The sequence below is a fragment of the Macaca mulatta genome, chromosome 20 (assembly GCF_049350105.2).
Source record: "Macaca mulatta isolate MMU2019108-1 chromosome 20, T2T-MMU8v2.0, whole genome shotgun sequence".
Taxonomy (NCBI): domain Eukaryota; kingdom Metazoa; phylum Chordata; class Mammalia; order Primates; family Cercopithecidae; genus Macaca; species Macaca mulatta.
In genome coordinates, this window is record NC_133425.1 from 42,209,430 (window position 1) to 42,224,457 (window position 15,028).

At 43.3% G+C, this 15,028-nt stretch overlaps 1 pseudogene; it reads left to right on the forward strand.

Moving 5' to 3' along the window:
* The first annotated feature begins 1,155 nt into the window (after positions 1-1,155).
* Positions 1,156-14,825, forward strand: LOC100424637 (nuclear factor erythroid 2-related factor 3-like; annotated as a pseudogene).
* Positions 14,826-15,028: the final 203 nt, after the last annotated feature.

Sequence of the window (15,028 nt, forward strand, 5' to 3'; positions counted from 1 at the left end):
CCCTGGTAATCCACGACAAGATGTGGCAATAGAGATACACAAAATATCACCACTGGATTCTTCTAATAAAATACCTATTGAAGGTGAGACACTAAGGGACTGCACGTTTTCCATATTAGAATATTTTAGTCAAGGTAAGAAGTATAATGGAATTACCTCAGCACGTTAGAGAGTTGTGAAAGAAAAGGATGAGCTCAGGGCTTCAGATTCCCAGCTCAAACTTTTCACTGATCTGAAAGCTATGTCTGCCCTGAAAGAAATTCTCATCTCCTGTAGCCCTGCGGCTCATTCAGCAAGTGACTGAATTACAAGGCAAATTGATTTCCCAACTTCCTAGAGTGTCTTCTGTTAAAGTGAGGACATTGATTGGGAAAGAATAGGATCCCGAAATCTGCAAGGGAGACATGAAGCTAGGGACACTGAACCCCTAAATTCTCCTGTCGTCTTTGCCAGCGGAAGCAGCTCTTCCACTCTTGCCTGAAAAGCTAGCCTTTCTTTGCCTGAAGTTGCCCTGCAAAGCACTGCAGATTCTCCTCAAGACACCCTCCCACCACCCCTTTCCTTCTCTATAACTACACTTAAGTCCTGGAAGACTCTGAAAGATGAGTTACAGAGTGTGACCCTTTTCTGCCCAGGCCTCCCACTGCCATTCATGGCCTCAGGGCTCCGTCCCAACCTTGCTCCAAGATTGGAGCAGGTGCCGGGAGAGGTGAAGGGCCAGGCAGTGGAAGCAGACACCCCAAGCCTGCAGAGATGGGTGGGGAGGGGCTTCCTGGGCCCCCAAGGGTGCATGCTGCAGAAATACCTTGGTCCTGCGCCTGGGAGGGTGGCCACAGCTGCACCTGGGGAGCTCCCACCCCGCCAACTCGGAAGGGGCAGGCTTCCTGCTTGTTCTCAGGTCCTGCCTGCTCTGTGAAGCGGGAGGCTCAGGTCTGCAGCCTCCTCCAGTGGTCACAACTGCACACAGGAGGGCAGATCCTGCCTGCTCCTGGCCCTGTCCCAGAGCACAGCGAGGCTCAGATCCACAGCCGCAGTTTGGGCAGCTGTAGCCCCGCCCAGTAGAGCAGGAGGCCTGGGTCTGCAGCCTTAGTTTGGGCGGCTGCGGAAGCACCGCTCCCGCCCTAACTCGGAAGGGGCGGGGCTCCCACTGGCTCCATGGCGTGTGCAGCCCCAGCCGCCCCTGGCTGCTCTGGCTGGTGTGATGGCAACAGCCGCTGCCTTCAGATGGATGTGGGTCCACTAAGCAGAGGTTCTGAACTTGATGTTTTAACCCAAGGACTCTAACAGTTTGGATGGTCAACTGAACCAAGGGCCCATAGGTGGCCTACACCAAATCAGTCAAAAGGTCAGAGCAGCCTTGGTATATGATAGAGGAAGGCATCCAAAAGGTTAGGGATATGTTCTTCCCTCTCTTATCTACTTGCCATCTCTAATATGAAGTGTATTCATAATGGTTAACTTTATATCACAGGATCAAAGAAGCAGCAGGAGCATCCTACCAGGACGTTGCATTGTCCTCTGAGTAAGTCTGCACGTTTTCAGTTGTAACATGTCAGGTGAAATTGTGACTCTCTTATTGCCTTTGTTTGGAGATTAATATGGCTTAAGGAGATAAGTATGGGTGTCACAAGGGGTGGACTGTGATGCATATGTGAACTTGACTAGGCCACATCCCCCAGTTATTCGAACACAAACCTAGGTGCTGCTGTGAAGGTATGTTGTAGATGCGATTAAAGTCCATGATCAGACTTCTGGTTTCAACTTTAGAGACCTTAGAATTCAGCACTCTCATCCTTACAAGAAACACCTGGACGAACTAAAACATCAATGACTTTTCCTGGACCAATCAGAACTGAGGTAGTGGGGCAAACCGCCACCCTGCAATCTGGAGACATAAACAAATACAGAGCCACAGTCCAAATCTGCTTACACAGAGCATGAGAACCAGGCTCAGATGTGACTTTGCGATGATCAAACAGGGAAACAACTATGACTAATATGCTAAAGGCGCTAATGGAAAAAGTAGACAACATGCAGGAATAGGTGGGTAATATTAAGTGGAGAGATGAAAACTCTAAGAATCAAAGGAGGCTGGGTGTGGTGGCTCATGCCTGTAATCCCAGCACTTTGGGAGGCCGAGGCGAGTGGATTGTGAGGTCAAGAGATTGAGACCATTCTGGCTAACATGGTGAAACCCCGTCTCTACTAACAATACAAAAATTAGCTGGGTGTGGTGGCGCATGCCTGTAGTCCCAACTACTTGGGAGGCTGAGGCAGGAGAATTGCTTGAACCTGGGAGACGGAGGTTGCAGTGAGCCAAGATCGCACCACTGCACTCCAACCTGGGCGACAGCGTGAAACTCCATCTCAAAAAAAAAATCAAAGGAAATGCTACATAAATCAAAAACATGTAACACAGGCTGGGCGTGGTGGCTCACGCCTGTAATCCCAGCACTTTGGAAGGCCGAGCTGAACAGATCATCTGAGGTCAGGAGTTCAAGACCAGCATGGCCACCATGGTGAAACCCCATCTCTGCTAAAAATACAAAAAATTAGCCAGGCATGGTGGTACACGCCTGTAATCCCAGCTACTCAGGAGGCTGAAGCAGGAGAATCACTGGAACCCGAGAGGCAGAGGCTGCAGTAAGCCGAGATCACACCACTGCATTCCAGCCTGGGCAACAGAGGGAGAGTCCATTTCAAAAAAAAAAAAAAAAAAAAATCAACAAACATGTAACACAAATGAAGAATGCCTTTGACAGCCTCATCAGAAGATGGGACAAAACTGGCTCCAAAAAGAATTGCTCGGCTTTAAAGTTTGTCAAGAGAAACTCCCCAAACTCTTATGCAGAGAAAAAGAAAACAAACAAACAAGAATATCCAAGAACTGAGGGATATTTCAAAAAGGAAACATGTGTCTAACTGGATACCAGAAGAAGAGAGAATGGAGGAAAAAAAAAAAAAGTTGAAAGTAACAATGGCTGAGAATTTTCCAAAATTAATGACAGACACCAGACTAACAGAAGGCCAGAGAAAACCAAGAAGAATACGTACCAAAATATTTATCCTAGGCACATCATGTTCAAAGTACAGAAAACTAAAGACAAAGACAAAATCTTGAAAGAAGCCAAGGGGGAGAAAATACCTTATCTAGAGTGGAACAATGATGAGAATTACAGCAAACCTCTGTCAGAAAACATGCAAGCCAAGAAAGTGGAGTGAAATATTTAAGAGTTGAGATTTTTTAAAAACCAAAACTTAGAATTCTATACCCAGTGAAATTATTCCTCAATAGTGAAGAGGAAATAAAGACTTTCCAAGCAAAAACTGAGGGACTCCCCTGCCAACAGACAGCCTAGCAAGAAAGAAATGTGAAAAGTTCTTCAAGGAGAGGGAACATGATGTAGGTGAGAAACTTGGATACATAGGCAGGGCACAGTGGCTCATGCCTGTAATCTCAGCACTTTGGGAAGCCAAGGCAGGAGGATCACTTGAGGTCAGGAGTTCAAGGCCAGCCTGGCCAACATGGTGAAACTCCATCTCTACGAAAAATACAAAAAAAAAAAAAAAAAAAAAAAAACAATTAACCAGGTGTGGTGGCGCGTGCCTATAATCTCAACTACTTGGAAGGCTGAGGTGGGAGAATCACTTGAACCCGGAGGCAGAGGTTGCAGTGAGCCAATTTCATACCACTGCACTCCAGCAGCCTGGGTGACAGAGCAAGACTATCTCAAAAAAAGAAAAAAAGTGGGCCGGGCGCGGTGGCTCAAGCCTGTAATCCCAGCACTTTGGGAGGCCGAGGCGGGTGGATCACGAGGTCAGGAGATCGAGACTATCCTGGCTAACATGGTGAAACCGCGTCTCTACTAAAAATACAAAAAAAAAATTAGCCCGGCGTGGTAGCGGGCGCCTGTAGTCCCAGCTACTTGGGAGGCTGAGTCGGGAGAATGGCGTGAACCCAGGGGGCGGAGCTTGCAGTGAGCCGAGATAGCGCCACTGCACTCCAGCCTGGGAGACACAGCGAGACTCCGTCTCAAAAAAAAAAAAAAAAAAAAAAAAAAAAAAAAAAAAAGAAAAAAAGAAACTTGGATACATAAAGAAAGGAAGAGGCCAGGCATGGTGGCCCATGCCTGTAATCCCAAAACTTTGGAAGGCTATGGCAGAAGGATCACTTCAGGCCAGGAGTTTGAGACCAGCCTGGCAACACAGTGAGACAGTGCCTCTACAAAAAATTAAAAAAGAATGTTGGAGAAAAAATAAATGATAAAATCTTTTCTTTTTCTTTTTTTTTTTTTTGAGACGGAGTCTCGCTCTGTCGCCCAGGCTGGAGTGCAGTGGCCAGATCTCAGCTCACTGGAAGCTCCGACTCCTGGGTTTACACCATTCTCCTGCCTCAGCCTCCTGAGTAGCTGGGACTACAGGCGCCCGCCACCTCGCCCGGCTAGTTTTTTGTATTTTTTAGTAGAGACGGGGTTTCACCGTATTAGCCAGGATGGTCTCAATCTCCTGACCTTGTGATCCGCCTGTCTTGGCCTCCCAAAGTGCTGGGATTACAGGCTTGAGCCACTGCGCCCGACAATCTTTTTTGTTATCTTTAATTGATGTGTAACCGTTCATGCCAAGTGTAGTGGCTTGTACCTATAATCCCATCTACTCAGCAGGCTGAAGCAGGAGGCTCAGCCTGAGCCCAGGAGTTCAAGGCTGAGGTGAGCTATGATCACTACTGCACTCCAGTCTGGGCAACAGAGTGAGATCCTATCTCTAAATAATATTTAAGTATATTATTTATTTATTGGGTGATCACAGCACATAGATTAGTGAATAAATGATAGCAATGTTATAAGGGATAGAAAAGAGGAATTGGGGATGCTTTAAGGTACCTGTACTACACATGAAGTGGTACATTATTGTTTGAAAGTGAATTTTGAGGCCGGGCGCGGTGGCTCAAGCCTGTAATCCCAGCACGTTGGGAGGCCGAGACGGGCGGATCACGAGGTCAGGAGATCGAGACCATCCTGGCTAACACGGTGAAACCCCGTCTCTACTAAAAAATACAAAAAAAAAAAAACTAGCTGGGCGTGGTGGCGGGTGCCTGTAGTCCCAGCTACACGGGAGGCTGAGGCAGGAGAATGGCATAAACCCGGGAGGCGGAGCTTGCAGTGAGCTGAGATCCGGCCACTGCACTCCAGTCCGGGCGACAGAGCAAGACTCTGTCTCAAAAAAAAAAAAAAAAAAAAAAGAAAGTGAATTTTGATTACTTGTAAATGTATATCACAAACTCTAAAAGCACCACTACAATTACTTTAACAGTAGTATAATTGAAACACTGAGAGGAGCGAAAACAGTCATAAAATGCTCAATTAAAACCAGAGAAAGCAGGAAAAAAGGGGGAGAAAAGGAAACAAGTGTAATAAACAGAAAACAGTTACAAATATGATAGACATTAGTCAAACTATATCAATAATCACTTTAAATGTGAATGGTCTAAATACATCAATTATAAGTCAGAGATTATCAGAGTAGACAAAAAATAAATCCAACCATCAACCCACCTTAAATATAAAGCCCATAATTAGTTGGCTTTAAAGATTACTGTAAATATTCTGAGTGAACCTGATTCAATCATTTGAATAGTCTTAAGGGCAGAGCTGAAGCTTCATTCCCCCAAAAGAAATTCCACCTGTGAACAGCAGCTTTTCCCAGTGCCTAGCAGTTCCAGTCTGCTTTTCCTGATGGCTCCTTGCAATAAATTCCTTTTCTTTTTTTTTTTTTTTTTTAGACAGAGTCTAGCTCTGTCACCCAGGCTGGAGTGCAGTGGCACAATCTCAGCTCACAGAAACCTCTGCCTCCCAGGTTCAAAAGATTCTCCTGCCTCAGCCTCCTGAGTAGCTGGGATTAAAGGCACCCACCACCAAGCCCAGCTAATTTTTTGTATTTTTAGTACAGACGGGGTTTCACGTGTTGGCCAGGCTGGTCTCGAACTCCTGACCTCATGATCCGCCCACCTCGGCCTACCAAAGTGCTGGGATTACAAGCATGAGCCACCGCGCCCGGTCGCAATAAATTTCTTAATAGTTATCTCCTACTGGTCCTCTTTCCTTGGTTGAACCCTGACTGACAATGCTTTACCCTCAACAGATAAAAGCAGAAAGGAAACCCTATAGTAAGATTATGGCATAAAACATTCAGTATTTCAAGTGGCCCTTTTCGGGGGGCATCCTAGAGGTTTTTGCACTCCATACAATGCTCCACAGTAAGATTCAGATGAGTAAAGGTTTCAACTTTATTTTGCCAGGTGGGAGAAGGACTAGAGAGAAAGGGGTAGTAGAAAGTAGAAAAGAACCTATATAATGCCATAGTAAATAATAAAATAGAAGTTGAGGTTCTGGAATTGAGTTCCTTAAAATTACCCATTGGATATAAATATAATAGAGAATAGAAAAACAATAGAGAGAATCGATGAAACCATAAATTGGTTATTTGAAATGATCAACAAAATTAACAAATATTTAGCTAGACTAAGGAAAAAGAAGATGCAAATGACTAAAGTCAGAAGTGAAAATGAGAACATTACTACTGACCATACAGAAACACAAAGGATTATAAGAAAAGACTATGCACAATTGTATGCCAACAAATTAAATAACCTAGATGAAACAAATTCCTAAAAACACACACACTACCTAAATGATTCAAGAAGAAATAAAAAATCTCAACAGACACATAATGAGAGATTGACTCAGTAATCAAAAACCTTTCAACAAAGGAAAGTCCAGAATCAGATGGTTTCACTGATGAATTCTGTGAAACATTTAAAGAATTTTTCTTTTTTTTTTTGGGACGGAGTCTCGCTCTGTTCCCCAAGCTGGAGTGCAGTGGCATGATCTTGGCTCACTGCAACCTCTGCCTCCTGGGTTCAAGCGATTCTCCTGCCCCAGCCTCCCGAGGAGCTGGGATTACAAGTGCGCACCACCACGCCCGACTAATTTTTGTATTTTTAGTAGAGATGGGGTTTTGCCATGTTGGCCAGGCTGGTCTCAAACTCCTGACCTCAGGTGATCCCCCTGCCTCAGCTTCCCAAAGTGTTGGGATTACAGGCATGAGCCACTGCACCCGGCCTAAGGAATTTTAATATCAAATACTTCCATAAAACAGAACAGGAGGCAACACATACTAACTCATTCTATGAGGCCAGCATTACCCTGATATAGACAAAGACATCACAAGAAAAGAAAATTAAGCTGGGCGCAGTGGCTCATGCCTATAATCCCAACACTCTGGGAGGCCAAGGCAGTAGGATCACTTGAGCTCAGGAGTTTGAGACCAGCCTGGGAAACATAGTGACACCTCACCTCTACAAAAAAATTTTTTTAATTAGCTGGGTGTGGTGGTGTGTGCCTGTAATCCCAGCTACTCAGGAAGCCTGAGGCCAGAGAATTGCTTGAGCCTGGGAAATCAAGGCTGCAGTGAGCTGTGATCATGCCACTGCACTTCAATCTGGGTGAGAGAGCAAGACCTTGTCTCAAAAAAAAAAAAAAAAAGAAAGAAAAGAAAAAGAAAATTACAATAAACATTAGCAAGATGGCAGAAAAGGAGAATGTTGACTTTATCTCCTCTCACAGACACACCAAATAAACATCTACACACAAATTAAATCCCTCTGAGAGAATGCCAAAAACTAGTTGAAAGACTCTAACACACTGAGCAACTGAGAAAATATTCACATCAGAACAGGTAGTAAAAGCTGAGACACTTTTGTGCACAAACCCCACCACAGGGACAGCACTTTACAAACAGGAAGAATCCCCCAACTCCCAGCTTCTCCTTCAGGAATGAAGGGTTTGTTTGTGAGCTCATCTAGCTTGTAGAGTTAAAGGGCACTTCCAGTGGCTGTAGCCCACCCAGGACTAGTCCAGAGAGAATAAGCTAAGAGGCCTAGCTCCAAGTATCTCTCTGAAAGAGGTCTGCCTGCACACTTTTCCAGCTACTGCCTGAGGTTCGGGCTTCTGGCTAGCCTGTATCTTGGAGCAAACAGAGCAGATAAACAATAAACCTCTGCAAGGCTCAAGGGAAGAATGGGCACTTCCTGCACCTTCTCCCCCAGCTCAACCGAGTGATAAATCCAGGTCTGAAGATTTCCTGGAAAAAGTATATGTAGGCACCAAGTGCCTCAATTTTAACAGCTCCCATATGAGCAACTGATTCCTAAATCACCTAGCTCTGGGAGTTGACGGGGCTCTGTATTCTGGAGTCTCCCTAGGACACAGAAGACAAAAAAAGCTGGTTGCTAAATGGGTGCACATCCGGTGGATTCCTTTGAAATTCAGAATGTGCAGACTGCATAAAAGTGCAGACATTTGCCACAGATCCTCTTCCAGGCTTAGGACAGAGTGAGTGGGAGATAAACTCTAGCTCTCAGCTTCTCCCTGAGGTACAAGGAATTGGAACATAAATCTAGCACTCTGACTTTTCAAGCTGCATCTCAAGGGACTGACTTCTGTCTCACATATCTTGGGGCACTGACAGAAGCTGGCACACCCTAGTATCCAAAGGGCCATGAAGAACAAAGCAATTTGGAAAAGCAAAAAGATATGAGAGGCATCTAGAGTTAGAATATCTGGCAGGGCTGGTTGGTGAGGTCCATCTCCCAGATAAGGCCAGTATGACAAGACTAGAAGAGGTGGCTGTCTTACCTACTGTGCAAAAACCAACACAGAAAGTCAAGAAAAATGAAGAAACAGGGAACTATGTTATAAATATAACAAGATAAATCTCCAGAAACAGAACCTAGTGAAATAAAGATATGTGATTTACCTGATAGGGCATGTGAAATAGACATTCACCAAGATTAAAAGAGTAATTCTTGAACTGAAAATTTCAACAGAGATAGGAAATATTTAAAATTATCAAGCAGAAATCACAGAGCTGAAGAATAACTGAACTGAAAAATTCAATAGAGTTCAACAGCAGACTAGATCAAGAAGACAGGATCAGTGAACTAGAAAAGAGGTCAATCACAATTATGCAATCTGAGAAGCAAAAATGAAAAAGAATAAAAGAGTAAAGATATCTTAAAAGACTTATTGGAAACCATTAAGTAGAACAATTTATGCATTACTGGAGTACTAGGAGGAGAGAGAGAGAGGGAGAAAGACATGGCTGAAAACTTCTCAAGACTGGGGAAGAAAAGAGAAATCTGAATTCAGGAAGCCCAAAGGATGCCAAATAAGAAGAATCCAAAGAGATCTACACAGAAACATATTATAATCAAACTGACAAAAGGTAAAGACAAAGAATTTTGAAGCAGCAAGAGAAAGGCAACTTGGTACACACAAGAAATCCACATTAGACTTAACAGTTTTCAGCAGAAACCTTGCAGGACAGAAGGGAGTGAAACAGTATATTCAAAGTACTCAAGGAAGAAAACTGCCAATCAAAAATATTATGCCCATCAAAACTATCCTTAAATAACAAGGGGCTGGGCCAGGTGGGGTGGCTCATGCCTGTAATCCCAACACTTTGGGAGGCTGAGGCAGGCAGGTCACCTGAGGTCAGGAGTTCGAGACCAGCCTAGCCAACATGGTGAAACCCCATCTCTATTAAAAATACAAAAATTAGCCGAGCATGGTGGCAGATGCCTGTAATCCCAGCTACTTGGGAGACTGAGGCAGGAGAATCACTTGAACTCGGGAGGTGGAGGTTGCAGTGAGCTGAGATCACACCACTACACTCCAGCAAGAGCAAGACTCCATCCAAAAAAAAAAAAAAAAAAAAAAAAAGGGGCTATAAAGACTTTCTCAGACAAACAAAAACTGAGGGAGTTTATCACCACTAGACCTGTCTGACAAGAAGTAAGAAATGATATGCAGAGTCCTTCAAGCTGAAAGAATGCTGAACAACAACAGGAAAGCAAAACAAAGCATAAAACTCACTGGCAAATGTACATATACAGGCAAAAAATCTTTTATTATTCCAACAGTGGTGAGTAAATGGACTGCAATCCTACTATAAAAGTTTAGGCCAGGCACAGTGGCTCACACCTATAATCCCAGCACTTTGGGAGGCTGAGGTGAGCAGATCACTTGAGGTCAGGAGTTCGAGACCAGCCTGGCCGACATGGCAAAACCCCATCTCTACTTAAAAAAAAAATACAAAAATTAGCTGAGTGCGGTAGTGCATACCTGTAATCCCAGCTACTTGGGAAGCTGAGGCAGGAGAATCACTCGAATGTGGGAGGTGGAGGTTGCAGTAAGCCAAGATCAGGCCACTAGCCTGAGTAACAGAGCAAGACCCTGTCTCTTAAAAAGCAAAAGAAAAAAAAATCTTTCGAAGTATTAGGCCAGTCTCCGTGGCTCACACCTGTAATTCCAGCATTTTGGGAAGCTGAGGGGGGCGGATCACCTGAAGTCAGCATGGCAAAACCCCATCCCTACTAAAATTACAAAAAAATTAGCTAGGCATGGTGGCAGGCACCTGTAGTCCCAGCTACTTGGGAGGCTGAGGCAGGAGAATCGCTTGAACTGGGAGGCAGAGGTTGCAGTGAGCCGAAATTGCGACATTACACTCTAGCCTGGGCAATGAGTAAAACTCTATCCCAGAAAAAAAAAAAAAAAAAAAGGTTTAAAGTATTAAAAACAACTAATACTAAAATATGTTAATGGATACATAATATAAATAGTAGACAATTGTGACATCAATAGCATAATGTGGGAAGAAAAGAGAGAAAAGCATTCTTGCATGCAAGGGAAGTTATCAGCTTAAAGTAAACTGTGAGAACTATATTGTGTGTAGGCCCCTTGATAACCACAAAGAAAAAGGGAATCAAAACCTAGCAATGCAAAATAATAATAATAATAATAATAATGATACAAATGACAGCAAGAAAAAAAAAAAGAGGAATAAAATAACCACAAAACAAATAAAGCAATTAACAAAATGGCAAGAGTAAATCCTTCCTTATCAATAACTACTTTAAATTTGAATGGAATAAAGACATTAAAATCATGCTGAAGAGGTATCTGCACTCCTATGTTTATTGCAGCATTGTTCGCAATAGCTAGATATGAATTCAACCTAAATATCCATCAACAGATGACTAGATAAAGAAAATATGGTATATACAACAATAAAATATTATTCAGCCTTTAAAAAGAAGAAAATCCTGTCATTTATGATACTGTGGATGAACCTGGAGGACATCATGCTAAGTCAAATAAGGCAGGCACAGAAAGACAAATGCCACATGATCTCACTTATATGTGGAATCTAAAAAATGTCAAACTGACAGTACTAGAGTAGAAAGGTGGTTACCAGAGGCTGGGGATTGGAAGAAGGAGAGAACAAGGAATCAGAGTATCAAATAAATGATCTAAGAGTACAAAGTTTCCATTAGGATGAAATAAATATATAAGATCTAATGCATAGTATGGTAACTATAGTCAAGGATAATGCATTATGTATTTCAAAATAGCTAAGAATAAATTTTAAAGGTCTTACAACAAAAAAATGAGGTGATAGGTATGTTAATTAGCTTAATTTAATAATTCCACATTATATAATACATCAAACCATTACATTGTGCCCCGTTCATGTATACAATTATAATACATCAAATAAAAATATATATATTTTTTTTTTTTTTTGAGACGGAGTCTCGCTCTGTCGCCCAGGCTGGAGTGCAGTGGCGCGATCTCGGCTCACTGCAAGCTCCGCCTCCCGGGTTCACGCCATTCTCCTGCCTCAGCCTCCCGAGTAGCTGGGACTACAGGCGCCCACAACCGCGCCCGGCTAATTTTTTTTTTGTATTTTTAGTAGAGACGGGGTTTCACTGTGGTCTCGATCTCCTGACCTTGTGATCCGCCCGCCTCGGCCTCCCAAAGTGCTGGGATTACAGGCGTGAGCCACCGCGCCCGGCCATAAAAATATTTTTAAAAAACAAAAAAAAAGTAAATGGAATAAACTCCACAATAGAAAGATGTAGAGTGCCTGAACAGATTTAATATTTATATGTTGTCTACAAGAAACTCATTTAGATTCAAGGACACACAAAGGCTGAAAGTGAAGGGATGAAAAAACATATTGCATGCAAATGTTAACCCAAAAAAGGTAGAAGTGGCTATACTCATATCCAACAAGGCAGACTTTAAGTCAAAAACTGTCACTAGACACAAAGAAGGTCATTTAACAAAAAATGGGTCAACAAGATATAACAATTAAAAATATGTATGTACCAAACATAAAAGCACCTAACAAAGCAAATATTGACAGATCTAAAAGTACAAATTGACAGCAACAGTAGTAGGAGACTTCAATACTCCACTTTCAGTAACAGACAGGACGTCCAGACAGAAAATCAGTAAGGAGTGAACTTGAACATTATAACAAATGGACTTAACAAACATAAATAGAACTTTTCATTCAACAGAATATACATTCTTCTTTTTTTTTTAGATACAGGGTTTCACTCTGTCACCCAGGTTGGACTACAGTGATATGAGCAGAGCTCAGTGTAATCTTGAACTGGCCTCAAGCAATCCTGCCCCTTCAGCCTCACAGTGCTGGGACTACAGGTGTGAGCCACCAAGCCTGGCCCACACATTCTTAAGCACACATAAAACATTCTCCCAGATAGATCACGTTAGGCCACAACACGTCTTAAATCATATCAAGTTATCTTTTCCAACTACATGGAGTGAAATTAGAAATCAGTAACAGCAAAAAAAATTTAAAAATAAAAAAAAGAAACATTCACAAATATGTGAAAACTAAATATAAACATACTCTTAAATAGCCACTGGACTAAAAAGGAAATAAGAAAATGGACCTCACCCTCTGCATGCCACCGCCCACCCAGCTCCGCCCACCCAGCTCCGCCCACCATGCTACTGCGACGAGCTGCTGCTCCGGAAAGGCCCCGCCAGCTCTGCCTCCGCGCTCAGCCTCTTCCCTGCCGGGAGAGGGTGAGGGTGCGCGGGCCAGCTGCTCCAGGAGGTGCGCGCGCTCGGGGTCCCCTGCATCCCCCGCACCCAAGTGGATTTGTGGCTGGTGCACAGCGTGGCAGCTAGGGATGCAGACATGGCCCACGGGCTGCTCGGCGCCACCGCCACGTTGACCAGAGGAGTCGGTGCCAGCCAGGCTGCGCAGGAGCGGGGCAGTGGGGATCCCCAAGCAGCTCGGAGTAGCCCCGAGGCCGGCGGGGAAGAACAAGGAAAATGAGGCACTAAGAAAAGAGCATGAAGCTGGGGCTCCCAGTTCCCAGCACGAGGAAAATGCATCAACCCAGAAGAACTCATTACAAAGCAGAACAATGAAGATGAAAACAAATAGCAGATGAACATGACTGGGAGGCAGAAAAGACCACTGAACCTAGAAATGAGCCATCTGAATAGGACAGATACTTTCTCTCTGGAAGATTGTTGTTTTCATCACAGCCTGAAAATTCACTGGAGGGATCCATCGGGAGATACCCCTCCTCTTTCAGGCAGTATCAATGATAGCATGAATTTCTTCAGCACATTATAATGGAAACTTTAGCCAGGCTATAACTCATGATGTCAATATTCATGAGGCCATGTTGCGGTGTCCCAACAATACATTTAGAAGAGATCCAGTAGGAAGGACTTCACAGGCACAAAAACCATTTCTACAGTTACATTCTCATACCACCAATCCTGGGCAAACCCTTCCTAGAACTAATTTGACAGGATCTCTTCCACGTGTTGACAATCAGATGAGGAATCTAAAAAGCCAAGACCTACTGTATTACCTTCCCGTAAATATATTTGAAAAACTTAATGTCATTAGCCACAATGACTTTGATCCAATGGATGTTTCTCGGCTTTTTGACGAACCAGATTTTGATTCTGGCCTTTCTTTAGACTTGTCACAATAGCACCTTATCACCAAGTCTAATTCTTCTCACTCTGTGAAGATGCTATAGGTTTTAGTATAGTCTCATTCCCATCATGACTTAGAAGGTGCTGTAGGAGGCTGCTACCCAGAACCCAGTATGCTTTGTCACATGGATCACAGTAGTGATTATAGTTTCCATAGGGATCTTGCATTTCAAGACGTATTTCATAACCACACTTACTACTTACAGCCAAGTGTACCAGAATCTACTTCTGAATCTTTTTCAGGCCTGGAAAGTCACAGAAAATGAGTAGGTACCTCAATGACACAGATAGAAACTTGAGCTGTGATGAATGGCATGCTAAAACTTTGCATATCCCTTTTTCTGTAGATGAAATTGTCCACATGCCTCTTTTTTTGAGACCAAGTCTTGCTCTGTTGCCCAGGCTGGAGTGCAGTGGTGTGATGTCGTCTCACTGCAACCTTCACCTCTTGGGTTCAAGCAATTCTGCCTCAGCCTCCCAAGTAGCTGAGATTCCAGGAATCCGCCACCATGCCTGGCTAGTTTTTGTATTTTTAGTAGAGACGGGTTTTCATCATGTTGTCCAGGCTGGTCTCGAACTCCTGATCTCAGGTGATCTGCTCAGCTCGGCCTCCCAAAGTGCTGGGATTACAGGCGTGAGCCACTGCGCCCAGCCCACCTGTTGATTCTTTCAATAGCATATTAAGTAGGTACTATCTGACAGACCTACAAGTCTTGCTCATCTGTGATATCAGATGAAGAAGGAAAAATAAAGTTGCTGCTCAGAACTGTTATAAATGCAAATTAGACATAATTTTGAATCTAGAGGATGATGTATGTAAATTGCAAGCAAAGAAGGAAACTCTTGAGAGCAAGCCCAATGTAATAAAGCTATTAACATAATGAAACAGAAACTGCATGACATTTGTGTTTTTAGATTAATAAAAGATGACCAAGGTAGGCCAGTCAACCCAAACCAGTATGTTCTTCAATATAGCTGTGATGGAAGAAGAGCAAACACTCAGGTAAGAAGAAGCTGTAGCAGGAAATATAAGTTGAAAGAAAATAAAAAAAAAAAAGAGCAAACACTGGGGATCTAATTATTTTAAGATATATTTTAGATTTTATGATTTAAAATGCAAAATAGCCTTATTT